General features: G+C 42.1%; 1 long non-coding RNA gene across 1 annotated transcript; it reads left to right on the top strand.

Annotated features, from left to right (window-relative positions):
• The first annotated feature begins 404 nt into the window (after nucleotides 1-404).
• On the top strand, nucleotides 405-8,207 carry LOC311632202. Its single transcript, XR_014796730.1, has 3 exons — nucleotides 405-766; nucleotides 1,526-1,625; nucleotides 7,777-8,207. It is a non-coding gene; the product is annotated as an uncharacterized lncRNA (long non-coding RNA).
• The last annotated feature ends 14,176 nt before the right edge of the window (nucleotides 8,208-22,383 follow it).

Raw genomic sequence — 22,383 nt, 5'->3', positions numbered from 1 at the left:
AGATCAAAAGCTGTTTGCTGACAGAACTCTCTCTTCCTCAAGTCAGTCTTTTTCTCTTCACCTGATTGGATGAGGCCCACGCACATTATGGAGTGTGATCTCTTTGATTTAAAGGTTACTAATTTAAATGTTAACTTGATATAAAAAGTACATTCACAGCAACATTCACATTGGTGCTTAACCAAGTATCAGAGCACCGTGGGCTATAAAATTTAGCACATAACGTTAACCATTGCAGGTAGTATGGATCCTATACTATTTTTTTGTTGCTATCGCTAGTCAACTTAAAAATAAAAACCCCAGCTATACTGTGGAATTCTCAGGTAATTCTCAGTTTATATTACTGGCCTCCGTGGAAAGATTTAACATTACATAACTGAAAAACCAGGCTGAGTCTGCAGTAATTCAAGTTGCTGTGAATGCCTTTGAGAGCCTATGCACCTGCTCCCCAGAGGAGACCTACTTGGTAGTGCAGCCCTCGGGTCTCTGTGGAGGGGCCCCTGATATGTACAGGGAAGTTCCAGATCACCTCCCAGAACTTTGATCCGGAGGCCACATCTAAACCAGGGCCTTCACAGGGAGTGTGTGCGCAGGTGGCTGACCTGGAGGGAAGGGTAAGTAATGCCAAGTGCAGTTTTGAATTGTGCTAGAAAGGGACAGCCCCCTGGAGATAACCAGCCATTTCTTCTAGGCTTTCCTGCGGAGGAGAGATCTGATTTGTTCCCTGGGACCCGGAAGGCAGAATGTGTGAGAGCCCTGGAGGCAGGTGTGTATCAAGCTAACACATAGCCCTGATCTCAGCAGTGGGTCACGCCTTGCCTACATGAGGAGTCCCTGCAGGGTACTAGGGGTGTGGCAGCAGGGTGAAGGGGGCGCAGATCTCCGGATCCACTGTGTGGTCCTGAGGTGGTGATGTGGGTAAACATTAAGGACCAAACATGTGGGAGAATGAGGAACGAGAACTCACCAATGTAGCAGATCTGGAAAGAGAAGATGGGTTCAGTTTGGACACCTTGAGTTTGAAATTAAAATGTCCTCCAAGGGGTGTAGTTCCACATGCCTCTGTACATGTCCTACATGCCTCTATACATGTACTACAGCCTCTGTACACGTCCTACATGTCTCTTTACATGCCCTACATGCCTCTGTACATATCCTACATGCCTCTATACAAGTACTGCATGCCTCTGTACATGGCCTACATGCCTCTGTACATGTGGTGCTAGAAGGCAAGACACAGGTTGGGAGGTTAGTTTCCTGGTCACTTCACAGAGGAGAGTGGGTTAGGGGGGTCAGATCTTGCAGGGGCTGTTGTAGAGGGGGACAAGTGAAAGAGCCAGGCAGGGGGTGAGGACTGTGATTCCCAATTTTAACATCACCGCACAGAAAGAAAACGGGATTAGTCATATATATAGTTCTACAAGAAATATAGTGAGCATTTTCATAAAAACCCAAACAATATTTGCAAAAGTACACTCTTAATTCCCACCCTTCACATTGGTTTTCCTCTTTTTATTTTCAAAAGGATGAAAGCCAGAGGCGGAGCTGGTGTGCTTCGGGACCAGGGCAGCCTGGATTGGAGCTCCAGGTTCAGTGTGGGGTGAGAAGAGGACCTCTGTGTGCAGGTAGGAGTTCTGAGTCCGGGGGTGGTGTGCCTTTCTTTGAGGCCCAGGAAACACAGAGAATGATGGGTTACTTCTTTCTAGGACTATTTATTGCATCGTTAGTGTATGTTTATGAATTTGTTACCTGCTTAAAATTTTTCATTTCTTTAATAAAAAAGCAGGCATGCCGTGTCAGCAAAAGAAACTTTGGGAAAATGTTCAAAAGAAAAAGATGTTTATGAGTGTGTCCTAGAATTCTAATTCATTAGAAAGGTGGTATTAAAGAAACATTCATGAGCTTTTGAATATGGTCCTCCTCATATTCACATGATGGCAGGTGTGGAGCCCGAGGCCAACAGAGTGGAGTGGCCTGTCCACAGTTAACATGCATGTTGCCTTGTCAGCTCATCACCCATCTCCTGACATTAGGAACAATGCTTATTATTCATATGATAATCACGTATATGTGCTCATAATCTGGGGCCAAAGTCCAAAGGTATGAGCTTCAAAGGCAATGGCACAGAACCCCTGGCCAATGGGGAAAGGCCAGGTGCAAAGCCCAGGGTTGGCCCAGGGTGCGCTGACTTTCACTCCAGACCAGCCTGCCTTTGCCTTTCCTTCCACACTCACTATGTAAACTCCCACCAATGAATGCTGTCCTATTAGTAGTTGAAGGACATGTTGATGAGTTTAGAAGGTGTATAAGTGAAATCCAGGAATGCTCGCACTGTTTCAGAGTACAGCTCCTCCTGTGAAATTCTCAAGGATGTACCTGGTGGTAGGGTGTAGGCTGATAAACTCCCATGCAGGATGGCCTGGAAAACAGAACCGGAGCTGGTGGCATTACATCCTCCTCCCCTTTAAGTCCAGAGCGAACCTGCAGCTGGTGGCTGAGCATAAAACCCTGAGGACAATGTGGGAGTGAGAGGAGTGTGAGGAGAGGTCTGCCTAGACACTGGGGACAACGAACAGGCTAGCGCGGAGTCCACGGGGCCCCGGGGGAGAGGAGAGGAGGGGAACAGTGAAAGCTGGAGAAGACAGGGAGCAGGAGGTGAACATCTGCATCGACTGCAAGAAGCACATGGTGAGTGGGGAATGAGGCTTGTCCGAGAGCAAATCAGAGATGAAATAGAGATATCCAAGTCTCAAAAAGGACCATGAAGAAGAGGCAAAATTTGAGACTCTCAGGAGGAGGCAATTGAGATCTAATTGGAGGCAGATGTACCCATCTGCTTGAATTTAGGTCAGAAGTTCATCCCCCAAAGCTCTTGTAAAAGGTGAGCATTTATTGCTTTGAAAGGCAGAGGGAAGGTGTGATATGCCCTCTTCCTCCAGCGGGGGCCTCGGGAGAGCCCTGCCATTAGCAGCTTCCTCCCAACTACACTGCTGCGCCCTGTCCGGCTGGCCCTGTCTCTCTGCGGTCTGCTCGCTGGAAGTTCTCACCTGCTTAGATTGCACACACACACACACACAGGCACACACATACACAGGCACACAGGCACACACACAGGCACACGCACAGGCACACACGCACAGGCACACAACAAGCACACACACAGGCATACACACTGCCAGGGAAAGGGAACAAGGAATCAATCAGGAACAGATGTGCACATGCACCATGGGATGGATGGGTCCACACACATACTTGTCTCTGTTCACCTCATAACACAGCAGCTGCTGCTTTCAGGGCTGCCATCTGCGATGCGGTGACAGAGGAGGGCCTTGCGTCGGCAGCCTTGCCTTCATCTGCTGTTACACACCCAACTGCCTGCCTGAGCCCTGTCCTCAGGTGACTGGAAAAACATTAACACTCTCTAAAAGTAAGTCAAAAAGGGGGGCGCTCAGACCGTCCTAGGAAGAAGGGTTAGCGATTACATGGTAAGAATAAGAAATGATAATTAGGACATATTCCTTTTATTTCAGAAATTGACAACACATTTATTAACACCTCCTCATCCTTAAATACCTGAATTTGGAAATGTAAATCTATCTTAGGAAAGAACTGGCAGGGGTATATGGAAATAGAGTTTCCAGTTGAGTGGAAGTTCCCAGTAAGTAGAATAATTAACTTATTAGATATGGAAGAAAGACATAGATCATCTGGCATAATTAAACTTTTTTCACACACACACATTGTATACTTGAAAAAGTAGAGGTCAAAACTGAAAATACTTACAAAATTAAAAAAAATTATTGCAATTTTTACATATAGATTCAGTAAAAATATATTACAAATAAAATGTATGTCACTAAATTTAAAATTTTATTTTTGAGAGACTGACAAATTTTATTAATAATTTTAAAAGTAACTTACGTGGATATAAATTTATTTTCCAAAAATTACCATGTTTATCTTCTTATAAGATATGAGTATTTGATTTTGCAAAATCTGTACAATTCTGTGAAAAACATTTTTTCATTTATATTCATCCTCACTGTCATCATGATTCTATGGACAATTATCTAATCTTATTTAGAAACAACATAAATGTGGATTTATATTCTTTCTAAAAATATTTATCACACTGGAAAATTGTGTACAACTTAAACTGCTACCAATGGTAAATTAGGAATAAAATCAAGCATTTTGGCCTTATTCATGTTTTTGTTTAATTCTGTTTTTTCTGGATGAGGTGTAACATACATTCACTCACATGTACAAAGTGAACTGATATTAAATGTACAGCTCTCTCTATATATGTATTTATATTCTATAACTATAAGTCTATATTATATACATATGCCTACATATTACAAATATATACATACATGTATATGACATACATATTACATACTCATGCGTATATATATTATATATGTGTATACATACTTGTGTGTACATATATGTGTGTAATGTTTATAAATATAACAACATGTAGACCAAGATGTAGAACACTTAATCTCTTTCAAGGTTTTCCTGTGCACCTCAGTTACTATAGCCTTTTTATCACAATAGCACCTATTCGGACTTCAATCCCTATTGACTAGTTTTATCTGTTGTTAATTGTCATATAAGTAAAATCAGAGGATATGTATGCTCTCGTGCCCAGTTCCACTTGCTCAATGTATCTGTGTGATTCACCCATATTGTTACATGAAGCTGTAATTCAAACTGAACCGTTTCTAGATTTTGGCTTTTATAGAGGCCTGGTACATGAAAATGCATGCACTGGAGAGGGGGTCCCTCAGTCCGGCCTGCCCCCTCTCACAGTCTGGGAGCCCTCAGGGGCAGGAGGCCACCCAGTGATTGGGGAAGGTGACACCCCATCACACCTCTGCTTCTGCCACTGCTGGCAGCACAAGCCTCGGACAGCCCTGGTTACCTGCGCGTCGGACAGCCCTGGGAGGCTGGGCAGCTGCCATCCAAGGCTTGCCTGTGCCTCAGGCCAGCCCTGGGCAGCAGAGGGGCTGAGGGGACTGGGGGACTCCAGAAGCTGGCACAGATCGGCCCCCACCCCAGCAGAGCTGAGGGGACTGAGTGCCACCATCTTGTGGCTGTGGGTGCTGCCATCTTTGAGGGTGTAGTATTCAATTAGCATATTTCCCTCCTTATTGGCTGTGGGCGCTACCATCTTTGCAATGACATGGGGGTCAATTAGCATATTCCCTCTTTATTAGATAGGAAGCTTCTATGAACATACTTATGCTAGTCTATTGTGGGACATATACAATAATTTTCCTTGGGCCATTTAGTCTCAACTTATTTGTTTCTTATATTTAAGTATGACTTTTATAAAAAGCATTTTTTTGGATCTTATTCTTTTGGGGTCTAGTCTGACAATCTCAATCTTTTTAATTAGGGTACTTAGACCATTCATATTTAATTTAATTATATAATTTAGCATAAGTCTTTTGTTATTTGTTTTCTAATCATTGTATCCGTCTCTTTTATTTGTATCTTCATTGTAACCATTATTGTACTAATCAAGATATTTTAATCTCATGTAATCTCCTTTACTAGATATTTTAGTTTTACAAACCCTTTATTATTTATTTTACTTATGAAAATAAAAAATATATTTAACGTATACAACATGATGGTATGATATACAAATTGAACTACCTTTTTATTTAAATACTAGTAACCCTGCACATGAATCCATGCACCAGTAGCTTGCTACTGCCCTCTAGCAGCCCTCCACCCGCTGCCCCGCCCTCCAGTAGCTCCCTCCTGCCCTCCTCATAGCTTGTTACCTGCCCCTCCCCCTTTCTGTAGCTCTCTGCTGCCTGCTTGTAGCCAGTAGCTCTCTGCTGCCTCCCTCCTGTAGCTCTCTGCCTGCTGCCCCTCCCTCCTGTAGATCCCTCTGCTCTCCACCACCCACTAGTATCTCACTGCCCCACCCTCCTGCTGATCTGTGATCCAGTCATTACACAGTCAGTCCTTATGTTTCACGGTGTAACGACCATTGGATATTACATCTTTATTATATAGGATTTATCATACTATTCTTTTAGTGACTATCATGAAGATTTTAATATGCATTCTTGAATCATTAAAGTCTACCTTAAATGAGGATTTTTATCACGTGAAGAATAAGGCAGGCCCTTTGGCCCTGCAGCCTTGGCGGCCCCTGAGGCCCCAGAGGGAAAGGCTCCCGGGCCTGGCCCCTCCCCTCACCATCGCTGCCCTCTGCTGCCTTTCTCAGCTCCCCAAGGCGAGGACTCTTGGTGTGGGGGTACCTGACAGGAGTGAATTCCCCTAACGCCTTCAACCTCTTCCCCCACCTGGCCCTGGTGTAGGAGAGGGGCCCATGTCCTGTGTGAGGAGCACCTGGGCCAGCGCAAAGGCCGTCTTGGGTCTGTTCCCACCCGCCGGGTGTGTGAAATCAGGGGCCCGGTGCGGCCCAGCCAGGGCGACCGAGGGAGGGGCCTGCTCCCTGCTCCGGGGTACATGAGGACTAGGGCCGGGCTGGCGTTGGCCCTGCCATGGCCCAGCAGCAGATGACCAGCCTGAGGAAGGTCCTGATGCTGGAGGAAAATCCCTGCTGAGGAACTGATGCAGGGCTCCCCGGGGAACCAGCTCAGGGTCCCAGGAGAACCGCTGCAAAGCTCCGGATCACCCTGGTGGATGAGTCCGACTTCTGCAACTGGGAGGCTGCCATCTTGCATTTCAATGCTCACCTACCCATAGATGAGCCACAGAGTGGTGCCCTGCCCTCCGAAAGGTGGAATCGTACTCAGCGGGTCAGGACTATCCTGTTAAATGTCATCTCTTCGCTTCATGAGCGCACACCTTCTCCCCAGCCAGTGTGGATGCTCAGTTATGTTCAGGAAATGGAGGGACAGTAAAGGAAAAGACAAAGAATATGCTAAAAATCATTAGAAAATAGGCTTCAGCCACTAAAGCCCAAGCAGAAAAGGATGGAGGGAAAGTCCCCACGGCCCTGGCAGAATATTACATCAAAGAGCCTTCCAAAGACAGCAGTTCTGATTTGCTTATGACGCCTTGTACCATGATGACATTGGTGATGATGATGAGAAGGACTTGCCGACTGTTGTGATGATGATGATTCTGGGAATGATTCTATTACATATTATAATGATCTTCTAAAATTCTCATTTTTCCTCTATTTCATCTATATTTTTATTTTACTTTATTTTATTTATATAATTATTTTGTAGTCCTTGTCTGCTAATTCAAACATCTGGATCATCACTGGATTTGCTTCTATTGTGGGGATTTGAAAATAATTATTAGTAACGTTTTTCTCTAATTATCTGTCTTATGTATTATTTTAAATTTTTATGCCAGAAATTATGTTTAAAAGAACTTTAAGTACGTAAGTTGATAGTCTTTACCCCTAAAATGTCCATTCTTTCTTTTGTCAGGCAGACCATGTGATCAACTGATCACTGGCATCTAATCAGAAATTTCACTGTGTTGGGTCAAGTTTAAGTTAGACTCAAACTCTATTTTCTTTCTTTAACCTTATTGAGGCATATTTTACATTTTATATAATTAACTCATTTCAAGTGTACATTTCAATAATAAATATAAGGATTAATTTCTGGACTCTGCATTTTATGTTACAGATCTATATTTTTATCTTGAAGAAGTAGCTTTAAAATAAAATTTGAAATAAAGAAGTGAAAGTATCCCAACTTTGTTTTTATTTTTCAAATTATTTTGACTCTTCTGGCTTCTTTTGTATATCCCTATGAATTTCAGAATCTCAGTTGGGGCTCCAGTATTCTTGGTCGGCTCTCCTTGGGATAGATCTTCCGAACTACGAGTGGAGTCTTGCTGGGAGAAGGAAGCCTCTGCTGTCTCAGCCACACTCACCTCGAATTTATCTCTGCAGCACTGAGTGGTGTGGAGACGAGAAATGATGTGACCTGCTCTTCCCATGCAGCCTTCGCCTGGGAGCTGGAGGGAAGTCCCATCTTCTTGGTCACCTTCCCACACAGAAGTGTCCTGGGGGCAGAGAAGGAAGGAGTGCATTGTGGCTCAAGTGTCATAGACACTTACTGTTCTAACTATGATTTAGTTGAATCATTTGCTGTATGTCTTAACAACTATTTCTAGGGACTTTAAATGTTTGTTTTTAAAGATTTGTGTGTGGTTTTTTTTTTCCCCCCTAAAATGTTTTTTATTGATTTTAGAGAGAGGAAGAAAGAGGGGAAGATAGAGTGAGAAACATTGAAGTGAGTGAGGCATCGAGGTATTGATTGATTGCTTTAGTACATGCCCTGACCAGGTATAGAACCCGCAACCTGGGTATGTGCCCTGACCAGAAATCTAACCAGTGACATTTTGATGCATAAGATGCTCAATCCACTAAGCCACCCCAGCCAGGGCTAAAAATCCTTATTAATAAGTATGATTATTTCACTGGGGAAATTTTTGTAGAACTCCTTAAACCACCATTCTGGAGAATAGTTAATATATTTGAAAATGTCTTGCCTGGCATATAATATTAATTTTTCTAGCAGGGGTGGGGAATCATTTTTCTGCAAAGGGCCATTTGAATATTTATAATATCATTTGTTTAATATATTTAACTTAATATGAATTTATGTTGCTATGAAAAAAGCTCCCAGATTTATTGAATTTTGAGTCCCACCTGTGGTTGCCTTGGCAGAGCCAGACCAAATTGTTTTTTGAGTCTTATACAGCCCGTGTGCCATTTGTTTCCCAACCCCTGCTACACCATGAGAGCTTTGAACAATTTCTATATATGAATAATATAAAGTCATATATTATCATATTATATGTGGCTTATTATTTGACTTTCTCAAAATTAAAAATTTTTGTGCTTTACGTGATATTATCAACATAGTGAAAAGGCAACCATGGAATGAGAAAAATATTTGTAATCAGATATTAAATACATTAGAGGTTCAGTGCATGAAATTTGTGCACGTAGGGGGTGTCCCTCAGCCTAGTCTGCACCCTCTCCAATTTGGGACCCCTCAAGGGATCGGGCCTAAAAGGGCAGTCAGACATCCCTCTCACAATCCAGGACTGCTGGCTCCCAACTGCTCACCTGCCTGCCTTCCTGATTGCCCCTAACCACTTATTCCTGTCAGCCTGATAACCCCCTAACCACTCCCATGCCAGCCTGAGTGATGCCTAACTGCTCCCCTGCCAGCTTGTTTGCCCCCAACTTCCCTCCTCTGCCAGCCTGTTCACCTCTAACTGCCCTTCCTTGCAAGGTTCATGGCCTCCAACTGCCCTCCCTTGCAGGCCTGGTCTCTCTCAACTGCCCTGCCCTGCTGGCCATGTTGTGGTGGCCATCTTATGTCCACATGGGGGTAGGATCTTTGACCATGGGGGGGGGGGCAGCCATCTTGTGTGTTGGAGTGATGGTCAATCTGCATATTACTCTTTTCTTAGATAGGATAGTAATATCCAGGATATATAAAGAACTCATAGAACTCAACACAAATAAACAATTCAATTTAAAATATTCAAAGGGCTTGAATAGACTTTATTAAAACAAAAGATATACAAATAGCCAATAAACACATGAAAAGATACTCAACTCCACTGGCCATTAAGGAAATGCAAATCAAAACCACAATGAACCTGGCCAATGTGGCTCAGTGTTAAGCATCGACCTATGAACCAGGAGGTTTCAGTTCGATTCCCAGACACAGGGCACATACATGTCCAGGTTGCAGCTCAATCCCCAGGAGTGGATATACAGCAGGAGGCAGCCAATCATTGATTCTCTCTCATCATTGATGTCTCTCTTTCCCTCTTTCTCTCTCTCCTTCTCTTTCTCTCTCTGTCTATCTCTTTCTCCTTTCCTCCCTGCAATCAATAAAAATGTATTTTAAAAGAAAAACAAGATGAGATGCCATATCACACCTACTAGGGTAGCTATAAAAAATTAAACAGAAAACAAGTGGATGTGAAGAAATTGGAACCCCCATACATTGTTGGTGGGATGGTAAACTGGTATAGCCACCAGAGGAAACAGTTTGGTGATTCCTCAAAAAGCTATACAGGATTTCTTTATGACCCAGCAAATTTAGTTCTATGAATATGCCCCAAAGAATGAAATCAGGGACTCAAAAAGATGCTTTCTGCCAATGTTCATTACAGCATTATTTATAATATCCAAACGTGAAAGCTACCCAATTTATCAAGAGATAAATTGATAAACATAATGTGATATATACATGCAATGGAATAGTATTTAGCCATAAAAACTGAATAAAGTTCTGCTAAATGCTAAAATACGAATACATTTTGATACATTATGCCAATTGAAATAAACCAGACAAAATGTCAAATATGGTAGGACTTCCTCTATATGAAATTCGTAGACTAGGCAAATTTGTAAAGACAGAAAGTAGGTTAGAGGTTGTCAGGTATTGAGTAGAGGAGGGGAGAGGGGAGTGGGGAGGGGAGTGGGGAGTTACTTAATGGCCAAAAAGTTTCTGTCTTGGGGCAGTAAAATTTTTAGAAATGTGGAGTGGTTATAACACATTTTGAATGTAGTGAAGGCCACAGAATTATATAATTAAAAATGGCTGAAATGGCAATAATACAATCATCTAATGTATTATTAAAATGGCTAAAATGTTAGATGATATATTTTACCTCAATAAAAAGTAATTCACAAATATATTCTCAATAAAAAGTGGGCTTCTCTTCTGGAAGAAATGATCCCACAAGGACTGAGTTTTGCTTCTACACGCTTCTGCCTACTACTGTGTGAACTTGGGCAAGTGACAGTGTTTCTGAGACACAACCTGGGTTTAATGATGATTTGTGGAGGATGAAATGTGCAAATACTCAGTAGTTTTTTGTTGATATATGTGATGCATTATATGCAGGGGCACCTCTAACCAATGCAGGTAGAATAGGTGGAATATGATGACAATCACCTTCTCATTCCTTTTCTTCTGCTTTGGATTTATTTTTTCCTAAATTTTCAGACTTTATTATTTTTTCTTACCAAACATGTAACCCAGCTTACAGTGGAAGGGGCTTGTTTCCAAGATCACTTTTTCCTCATTGACATCATCCAGTGTATCATTTTCTTTTGCTACTCCAAGGCCCATTCACCACTCCCCTCCCTCCACATCTCCAGTGGTCCCGGAACATTAGCTTGTCCTGACCTCCTACTAGGGCCACTGAGAGAATTCCTTCTTGTAATATAACTGGTGAAGATTTATTTCAAATTTCTGAAGGGCAGTCAGGTAAATTGACCTCATACATGCCCCTGAGCCACGAGATTCTATGATTCTTGGGCTCTGTAACCCACTAAAGGAATGAGATATGATCCACTTCTCTCCCCATCTGTCGACCAATAAAATGAAGTTGACAAGGGGCCCCAGGTGATTTTTCATTTTCTTTAGTGGAAAATGGAATTCAGGTTTTCTGTAGATACTGATCTTTACGACTCTTTTTATGGAGCTTGAAAAGGTCTGACCTATTATTTGGACCAAAATCTCCTGTGAACCACCTTCCATCTGATTTACATCCAGTTCAGACATGTGGTGTTCTTTCTTAACCATATTCTGTTGAAAGAAAAAAAACAAAACTGTGACATGCTGGGAATGCTTTCCACCACATTTGCCAAGCTGGAGGAAAGTGTGTAGGACCCACACTGACCATGGGTTGTCCTGATAGCTGTTCCCTTTGACCCTGTTGGTTTCTCAGTGCTGGGTCTAAGATCTTGTCCACAATCCGTACAGAGAGGAACTGTTTCCTAGCAGCCCCTCTTCTACTGCCCAGGAGTGTAAGGTAGACTCTCCAGATGACTGAGTTCAGTCTCAGCCCCGACTCAGTGCTTCCTGCTCCTTTGATTTCTCCCAAGTGGTATCTCTTAGGTCCCTCAAACACAACATATTCAGAACTGAACTCCATCTTAACTCTAACCTGTTCTTGTCTTTCATTAGCTCCCCTGATTTTAGTCTCTGCAAAACCAGTCTGCACACAGTCCCCAGAGTATTCATTGGAAAATTCAAGTCAGACTATGCCCATCAAGAGATAGTCATCATCAACTCTTTCAGTGGTCTCCTCACTACCTTTACAATAAAAATCCACTTCCCTACCAGAAGCCAAGGTCTTTCATGATCTACTCCATCCCCAGCTTCCATCACTCAGGCTAGGGGTGGTTTTTGCATTGGTTAATCGGTTTGCCTTTTTCACAGCACCCTTTTTGTATGAAATCTTGTTTCTGTGTTCTTCCTCTGTAATTCATATCAATTGTCTACTGTTTAACTCAGAGTTTTCCTCGTATATCTATTCTCAGTTCCTTCCCTCCTTCTATGAGGTATTGTTCTCATTTCCATAATATTCTTTGAATCATTTTATTGCTGGATTACATTATATTGTAACTTTCTGCTGAAGTGTCTGGGCAGGGCAGGCCTCCTTAACTAGATTGTGAGTCTTTTAAGGCACTGGCAATGCTTTGTTTATCATTTTATACCCAGAGCCCAGCACAGGGACTGACAAATGAATGTTAAATGAACCAATGAACCAATGAATTGGTGAGTGATTACCTAAGTCAGCACTGCTATTTCCTCGTGGCTCCTCCTCACAGACCCCAGGCCCCACTGAGTTACTTCACAGAGGGTCTGGCCCTCGGTCATCTTTGTGCCGCCCTGCCCATTTCTCAGCACAGGCACGCAACAAGACATCAGCAAATGTTTGCTGAATTAACAACACTATTGCTTAGGTTAGATGATGTAAAGGAGCAGACATAAATGCAGGCCAACCAGCCTACGAGCCCAGAAGCAGGAAGGGGAAGAACAGTCTTCACATGAGCCTATTGGCTTCTTCCAGGGGACTTCCTGCACTGTGGACTTGCTGTGGATAGACTCCGGGGTCTTTCAAAGCCTTCATCCATCCTCTGGTCTAGGCATGGAGCCAGTGTCTGGCACACACTCATCTTTCACATCCCCTGTAGCCTAACTGGCTTCCTGGTCCTGCCATCAAGCACCGCATGTTCTCAGATCAGCGCCCTGTGAGTGGCTGTGCTTTCTGCCTGCCTCCACACCACCACCACCACCACCACCACCTGGCCAGCAGCTCCCCACCATGCACCACCTTGGTGAGAGCTGAGCTATACACCTGCACTCCAACATCTTTGCTTTCTTATCATTATTTTTAGTTGTAATAAAACACTCCCATAATCTCATTTTATTTTTAATTTTATATTAATAAGTTAACAAATATAAAAGAATCTGTGACAGAGATAGAGCAGTTTAAAGAGTAATAATACAAGGAATATCAATTTATCTAACACTTAAAATAAGCAATAGGGCATTACAAAGCCTTTGAAGTTCCCTTCTCAGTGATCTTTTACTCTTGCCACAGAGGTAACCAAGTTCTGGAAGTTAAAATTCCTTTGCTTTTCTTAGTATTTATTTGTTTAAATCTTCACTTGAGGGTATGTTTTTATGGGAGAAAGAAAGAGAGAGAGAGAGAGAGAGAGAGAGAGAGAGAGAGAGAGAGAGAGAGAGAGAGAGAGATTCATATGAGAGAGAGAAATTGATTGGTTATGCCCAGATTGTGGGACTCGAAACCTACATATGTGCCCTGACAGGGAGTCAAACCCACAACCTTTTGCTTTATGGGGCAACGCAACAACCAGCAGAGCCACCCAGCCAGGGCCCTTTGCTTTTCTTTTAACCTCATAACTCTAACTAGCACATTGTTTAATTTTGCCAGTTTTTAACTTCATAGAAATAAAATGTTTTCCTGCATGTGTTTTTCTAAAACATGTTTCTTTATTCAATATTTCATTTATAAGAGTCTTACATGTTGACTACCATTCTTTTATATACCATTTTTCATTTTCTCTTGGTGCACTTTTTTTTTTCCCTATTGTTTTGTTAGTACACACAGCACTGCTGTACTTAGGGAAAATATGCAAGAGTTTCCCAAACCATGAAAGAGAATTGCTGAGCTGTAGGTTAAGAACCTCTTCAATTTTACCAAATCTCCATTGCTCCTCATCCTCACCAATGGTTGGGATTAGGAGACATTTAGGAGCAAGGCTGAACAACTCAAGATTAGGGAAAGAACAACAGAATGATCACAAAGTAAAGTACTATAGAAAAGATGAATATGACCAAGAGATGTTTTATGAATAAAACCAAACCAAACAAAAAAAAAAACACCTAAAAATATATACGTATCTCTGGTGAGATTAATGGGGGAAAAGAACACTAAAACAATATTTTGAGTGTAAATGAAGACATAAATAAATGGAGAATAGACTGTGATTATAGAAATGAAATGAATCACTAAGGTGCCAATTGTCTCAAAGTAAGACAATGTAACTCTAATCCAAATCTCAAGGGTTTTTCTTAAAACTTGATAAATTGGTATTAAAATCTGTTTGGAAGAACAAAGTTCCAAGAATAACCAGAATATTTCAAAAGAAGAGCAGAGAAAGAGGAAATAACTAATCCAATATTCATCCTATAATAATTAAGACAAAATAATACAGGCCCCATATATATTTTCAAAGACAAAAGCTATAGAGCTCAGAATAAGATCAGTGCACATAAAGAGCTTTGGTATGTAAGAGATGTAGTTTACCAGATTCATGGGGGAAGAAAGAGTGCTAATTGTGTCCAAAGACACCACTGCATCCTGATCTTACATCATATATAAAACTGTAATCCAGGCTGATAAGAATTTAAATGTTTAAACAAGAAACATGAAATTTTTAGTAGAATATGTAGTTGAATAATTTTTAAAAATTACAGTAGAGAACATTTTATTATTATTTATTTTTTTAATATATTTTCCTTTACAGAGAGGAAGGGAGAGAGACAGAGCCAGAAACGTCAATGAGAGAGAAACATTGACAAGCTGCCCTCCTGCACACCCCCTACCGGGGACGTGCCCGAACCCGGGACTCCTCAGTCCACAGGCCGACGCTCTACTGCTGAGCCAAACTGGTTTCGGCACAGTAGAGAACATTTTAAATAAGAAAAACATACTATCTATGTAAGAAATTATTAAAATTTGACTATGTTAAAATTACAAGCTTTTTTTTTTTTTTTTTTTTACCAAAACATACCTTAAGAAAAATATGGTTATGAACAGGAAGACAATATGTATAATATATACAAATAGAATCAGCATAGAAAAATACACTGCCATAGGATCAGCATAGATAACACAAAAGAAACTCATTCAAGTTGATAAAGAAAATAAATACAACCATGTTTTTTTAAAACAGGGAAAAGCATGAATAGTCTTCTTACAGAAGAAGAATAACTTCTGGTCAATAAACATATGAATAATAAAAATATGAACTTGTAACTTTAATAGGCTGGAGAATTCAAAAGAAGATAAAAGACCATATATACCTCACAATGTCACTAATATACAAGTGCAAAGGCCAAAGCTTTAAGATTCTTTAGGAATAAGAATTTATGGTTGAAGCATATCTTCATAATTCATCTTGTTTGTTTAATTGTGGTTAAAATGCTTACGTTCAAATGACCCTGCTGCAAATGGCCTGTGGGTCCTTGGTCTGGAACTGACCTTGATCTTTCAGCTGTAATGATTCATCCAGAGTCCCTACTCCTTGTCCTCCTTCCACTTCTTTCCTCACTTTCCACAAGGAGATAAATTTTTCGGACTAAGACAAGTAAAGTTGGACTCACTCAGAAGGGTGCAAGAACAGATTATAACTTGACCCTCATGGGCACTCCTACTTAGGGCAGAGCCCACTTTTAGTTTTCAATCGTGACCATCATTTCAATGATGTCAACCTTTCTTAGGTCAAACTTGGCATATTTAAATTTTGTCAAAAGATTTTTATTTTAAGTTTTAACCAGTAACAGATTACTAGTATACTGGGAGCAGTTTTAGCTATTGTCAGGCAGACCTTTTATTTAATGGGAATGGATGTTTTCAACAAAATATTTTTTGTTAATTATTTAACGGGCATATAATGTATCTTAGTAACAAGTCGTACAAGTGCCTTGCTCAGCAGTATGGTCATAGAGAGAAAGGCTGCCCAAGAGGTGCAAAGGCAGACTAGCTGCAGCTGCTCTGCAGTGTTTGTTGCTAAAGCCTTGAACGCACAGCAGGGCCCCGGGGTGAAGTCAAACACTTTCTTTCTCAGGGAAATGTGCCCTCAGTGTAGTCCTGCCCAACAAGCTGTGGATCTGGGCAGATGACCCCATCAAGTTTCCCCCAGAGGGACTTATCCTGCCCCTCACCTAGGAACTGCTGCTGTTAGCACAGGTAGCTGGATATTAACAAAGAAAGGGAGCAAAGGGAATCTGACATTAAGAAGCCTAATCTATGGAGCTGAAATGGACAATAAGCTGCTTCACTAGGAAGCTACAGCTCCGCACACTGCCCAGGGGATCACAGCTTTGCCCTCCACCCCCAAGAGATGAACACCTCTCCCCTGCCATGTGGGAGGAAGGACCAGGTTCCCAATCTCCCCCAGGGTACTATAAGGTCACGCACTAAGAGGAATGGAATAAACAATAAAGGGAAAATTTCTCTGCTGGAGGACTGCACAATAGGACACAAGATGGCAACCACAAAGGCCTGCCAGTCTAGCCATGCAGTGCCAGAGGGAGCAATGCTTGGAACACAGACTAAGCTGGCCTGATGGGGAAAGAGACAGGACTAAACTGAACCAATGGCACAGGATTTCTGGACACTGGCTATATTTCTGGGCCTGATGAAGACAACGCTGGACTTTCCACAGTGGACGGAGCTGAACAGTCTTCTGTGTTTGCTCTAGCTTTAAGAAACTTTACTATTACACCACATCCTCCCATGTGTGGCCCCCAATGCTTTCCTTGTGACATTGCAAGGATCCCGTTTCCACCAGCAACACTATTGTGGCACGGATCAGAAGAGGAAGCACCATCTCTGAGGAACTGGGGGCTTGTCCCTAGCCTCTAGCCAAGGACCATGGGCCAAGCTCACCTTACAAAGGCTCTGAAATGATTGTGTCTCCTCCTTGGGGAGCTGTGAGATCTGCAGACACACCATCATCACAGTGCAGAAAGCATATTGGAACCCAGATCGTCCTGCATTAGTGCATTCACTCATTCATCTACATCCACTCTGCCAGTCATCCAATGAGCATTTATTGAGTCTTAGCACATGCTATGCTCCAAATCTGGCAAATGGAGGGGCTGTGCCATAACCCCTCCAGAACCTCGCCATCTCTAATTCACCGAACCAAGAAATAGTAAACCTATCAAGTTTATGTGGATGCCCCTGAAGGCACCAGGGATTTTTCTTATGTTAAACTCTCCAAAAGTGTATGATAGCTGTGACATCAGGAGCAGGGATGCCACTCCCCAGCACAATAGTTCCATGGCACTGAGTGACAACCTTCAGCAAATCAGGGAAAGTCTAATCACTTCACCTCCTCCCTCTCCCTCAACCAGCATACCAAGGGCCCAGAGGCACCAGACCAACGTAGCATCTGATGCTTAGAAGAATTCTTTTTAGGACTATTTGTTTGTGTGTGTGTGTGTGTGTGTGTGTGTGTGTGTGTGTGTGTAGGTCTGCATTTAATAAAAACCTGTACAATAGCCAAACTATCAAAATGTTAAGAACCCACAAGTATGTGCTTTACCTCCTAGAGTTTTCCATGTCATCAAGAATTGAGATCTTGAATCACCCAGCTAATGTGAGAGGCAGCCGTGGTACAATAGGGAGGGACCCTGACTTGGCACCAGAATATTGGGTGTTACTGAGCTACCCAAATGCCATGGTTTTCCCACTTCCTCCCAAACTCCCATGGATCTCCAAGCTGCACAAAGAAAATGACAATTCCAGGCTGCTGAACAGGGCCAAATACCCAGCACCATGTTCTTCAAACTTCAGACCCAATTGCCAAACATGGCCCACCTCCATTCATGTATTAGGGCAAATACAAGATTCAGAAGTAGGCGATGGAGGGAACCTTCCCCTCACACCGTCCCACATATATTTTTAAGTGCAGGGTGCTTGCACCTCTTCCTGTACATGGTCACTGTCAGCCCTTCTGTTTCACGTCTCAGCCTCGCCTTACGCGTGTCTTATCTTGTCTCACTAATCTCAATTTAGAATTTAAAGTCCTCCTGGATGCTCCACACGCTTCTGGCGCCTTATCTCCTTTTCTATTTTCTCCTGGAAATTCCACTTTTTTGCCAAGATCAACCATACTTACTTTTTCATGAAGCTCCTCTTATTTAGAGTTTATTTTAAAGGGAGCAGTGGGCCTTACAATTAAGATCATGGAAGACTGTTCACTCCAGTTTCTGACAGGAGAATCACAGGTGGAGCCCAGGCTTCTGCGGAGCAGGGTGCCTGAGCTAGCCGTGCAATGAAAGGGGAGGATAAGGCGGCAGTCACAGCACTCTGCAGAAAGACAGAGGGGACTTGGTCAACAGCGGTCTGAATCTAAATCTTCTGGGGGAAAAGGAGATATCTAAAGAGGACTACAGTGAAGGTTTTCTTCCTGTGCCATGTAAAGCAGTGCTATTTCTTCCAGATAACTTGTGGTATGGAGCCGAATCCTTTCTCATGGTTTGAGGGAATACAGACATTTATTTAGGGGAAACACCAGGTGCCTAGTGCCACTTATTTACTTTTCTTTTCTTTCTTTTATTTCCCCTCCATCCTTCCCTACTCCTTTCCTCCTCGCCTTCCTTTGCAATTTCAAATAGCATAACTAATTTTATTTTGAAATCTTAAGAAGTCATGGGGAGTTGGACATAATTTAGGAGTTCTTGGAAGTGGAAAACGAGATACTGTGAAATGGTTGCTTCAAATCCAGTTCTGCACATTGATTGCTCTGAATTTTTGGACAAATCATTCAACTTTTTAAAGCCTCAATTCCTCCATTTGTTAAGTGAGGTATTATAATAATGGTCCCTCACAAAAATAAATATATGTGAAGTAATTATATCACAATTTATTCTTATCATTCATTTGAAGGCCTTTTCTCAAATTATTTTATTTCAAGTAATTTGTAGAACAGATATTTGAAAGGGACCACTGTGCTGCAATTTTATTCCAGCTGGAATGAAACTGTCTCACACATCAGCCCTGGCCTCCCCGCTCCACTAGGGCTCTCGCTCGGTGGGGTGTCATCCATGTGTTGCGATGATCAGTGAAGGAGAGCTGCTGCCACTGGTCCGGAGGCAGGCAGCTCCGCCAAAGCCATCTGTAAGGAGAAGTCAGAGGCCACAGGCAGAGAAATGTGGTTTTAATTTTTTGAGCTAAGAAGTTTTATAAAAAAAAAAAAATGTTTCCCATTTTTTCATGTGATGCCTGAAGGAAAAGAATAATAAAACAAAACTTGAGGAGGGGAGATTGTCTGCCATATGACATGTTTCCTATTCTTTCTGTTTCTCTTCCTAGAAAATGGGAATTGAAAACTGCAGGGAAAGTGATGGCAGCATGTCAGACTTTCTTGTTTTGCTCCTGATCACTGTGACAAGAAAATTTATTTGTGGAGTAGGAGAGGCTTGATTGATGTGTAGGAATAATGAATAAAGATAATTATGGTGACATTCAGTGGGTATTTACTGCATGCAGGCACCATGCAAGACACTTTCCAGAAGATTATGATTCATCCTTCCAACAACACAAGGCCATCAGCACAGTGAAGGGCAAGTGAGTGAGTGGTATAGCCAGGGTATGAGCAGGGTCTCTCTTGCTCCTGGGCACACATTCTTAAGCACAATGCTGCCTTCCTGATTGGAACAAATTTATAACCTCAGGATGGAAGTTTGAAACACTCGCTCGTCTTAGAATCACAGATAGGAAGCCCTCTGTCCCTTCTGCTTACTCCTCTGTGACTGGAATGACTGTTTGGATGGGTGATCCAATGCATGGAATTCACAATGTCTTAACCTTTCCAGGTCTCTTGATCATCTGAGTTTTAATAACCAGCCCCCCAAGTTTCTCATACCACTGTTCTATTAATGAACTCTCCCGGTATAATTCTTACTCTACAGCCCCTTACACGGGGTCTATCTAAAGCTTATGCTTATCTAGAAAGTCCAAGAGAGACATAGCCATCCTTATGTCCCCAATAAAGTTCAGCTTGTCATGGATGCTCATAAAATATGTGTTGAGTGACTAAGACAGTTTCTCAGCCATAGACCCAAACCACCATGAAAGCATGCTTACATGACAGCCAGTGCCTCTCATTTGTGCCATAACTTTGTGTTTGCTCTTGATATATTTATTCTCTTAATAATTTAAAACTTTCAGTTTTAAGTAATATCTTATGAGCCACTCATTCTCTAGTAATCTTATTTATTTATTATTTCACTCATTGATTAAACATACCAAGTTCCAGGAATTATGTTTGGCATTAGGGGCCCAATTGTAAACCAAAGCAGACAGGGTTTAAGCCCTCATGGGACGTGTAGTGTAACGAGGGAGACAAATTTCAACCTAATAATCAGGTAGAAATTGCAGTTATGGTAAGTGCTCTGAAGGGATGGGCCTGATACTATAAGATCAATAATGAAGCAAATCAATCTAGGAAGGAGCATTCCCAAAGACTTCCTAAAGAAGTCACTGGAATTATGCCCCAGCAGGTGTGTTGAAATTAGCCCAGGGATGTCAGGTGAGTAGCAGAGAGAATTCTGCACTTTCAGATTTTCGGTGACTTTCTTCATGTCTCACACCACACAAATTAACATATACAGCCAGAGGACCCAGGACTCTTCTCTCCAGAATCTCCGTGTCTCGTTTCCCTGGTTCATCCATTAGTCTCTCATAGCCTTGTTGGTAGGAGTCTGTCCTGAAAGAAGGGATGTTTCTACAAGCCTGTCTCCTTACCTGGTGCCCTCTGACCTCTAGATTAACTAAACGCATTTGACCGTGTGCCTCCACAGGCCTTAGATTTCCTAGTCATCAAATGAGAAGTTTAGATAAAGGGGTGTGTGTGGCTATTCTCAGCCCAGCAGCCTCTGAAAGGAGCTCCATTCACTGGCTGGAAGGTAGCGCATGCACACAGCAGGTTACAGGAAGGGAGTATCATGCAGGGCTGCCATCCAAGCTTGTTGTCCTGTGTCTGTGGGTCTCACCAGTGTCTACATTCCCTAAACTCCTGGCGACAGCTCCTGTTTTCGAGAAGTACAAGACGAATCAAGTGTCGACAGAAACCTGCCAAATATTTGCCCTCTGGTGGGACATGAGTGGGACATGAAGCAAGACCCCTGAGTAAAACCCACTTAACTGAGGGACAGACTGGAGCCATACTGAAGGAGTCAAACAAGAAAAGGGCCGAGACCTTATCCCCCTGCAGAGGAAAGCCACCCAGTGCTGGTTTATCTCTGTTTCCAGGGTTTTCACCATCAGCCCCCCAGTTAAAGCACCAGGACATGTTGACAGCACTGTTACAGGTATCATTAGCCTGAAACAGAAGCACAACAGCTCCTGCTATCTGCTAACTGCTTCCCATTGTTGTCCAAGTTTCAATTAACATTTACCAAGCACTTTCCCTGGGTGAGCCCTCTGCAGGTGCTGAGAAAGTAGAAATACTTAAGAAATTCATAGAATGGAGGGAACTAAGCAGAAGGTTAGAGAATAAGGTTAAGGTTCTTAAGCTAGAAGTTCATCGGGGACGAAGGGGACAGGAGTCAGATCAAGAGTCACAAGCTTTAAAAAGAACTCTCAATGGCTCTTACAGGACAAAGTTAAAGAAGTAGCAGTTTGCCAGGTAGAGAAAGAGAAGGGCATCTGGGAGAGGGAACAGACCAGACAAGGCATGGAAATGTGACATTATAGGAGTCTTCAGAGAAGGCTGGACAGGTGGAGGCAAACACGTGAAAAGCTGAGTGAGAAGAAAGACAAAACACACCATAGCAAAAGTCAAATTCAAGGAAGTGCTAAAAATTCCAGACTAAGGCATTAGGAACTGATGCTCTGGACAATGGAGAGAAAAACCAGGGATTTTTGTTTTGTTTTATTTTTCAGTCGTTTTACTTTTATTATCAATAGATGTCTGTGAGTTTCTATTCTTTCCCAAATATCACATTTGCTTGAACTAAACTTGGGAAACTCCTTATGTCCAATAGTCCAGGTACTGGCACACAGAAACCTGACCTTTAACCTTACTTTCTTCCTCCAGTTTTATATATAAATATATATACACACACAAATATGTATATTTGTGTGTATGTATTTCTAATTTTTCAATTATAGTTGGCATTCAATATTATTTTAAATTAGTTTCATGTGTACAACTTAATGGTAGACATTTATATAATTTATTAGAATGATAAGATATCATTCTAGTATCCTCCTGGCATCTTACATGGCTACTACAATACTAGAGGCCTGGTGCATGAAATTCAAGCACTCAGTGGA

Source organism: Pipistrellus hanaki, assembly GCF_964339955.1.
Source record: "Pipistrellus hanaki genome assembly, chromosome: 14".
Classification (NCBI taxonomy): domain Eukaryota; kingdom Metazoa; phylum Chordata; class Mammalia; order Chiroptera; family Vespertilionidae; genus Pipistrellus; species Pipistrellus hanaki.
This window is presented reverse-complemented; position numbering and strand designations above follow the sequence as displayed.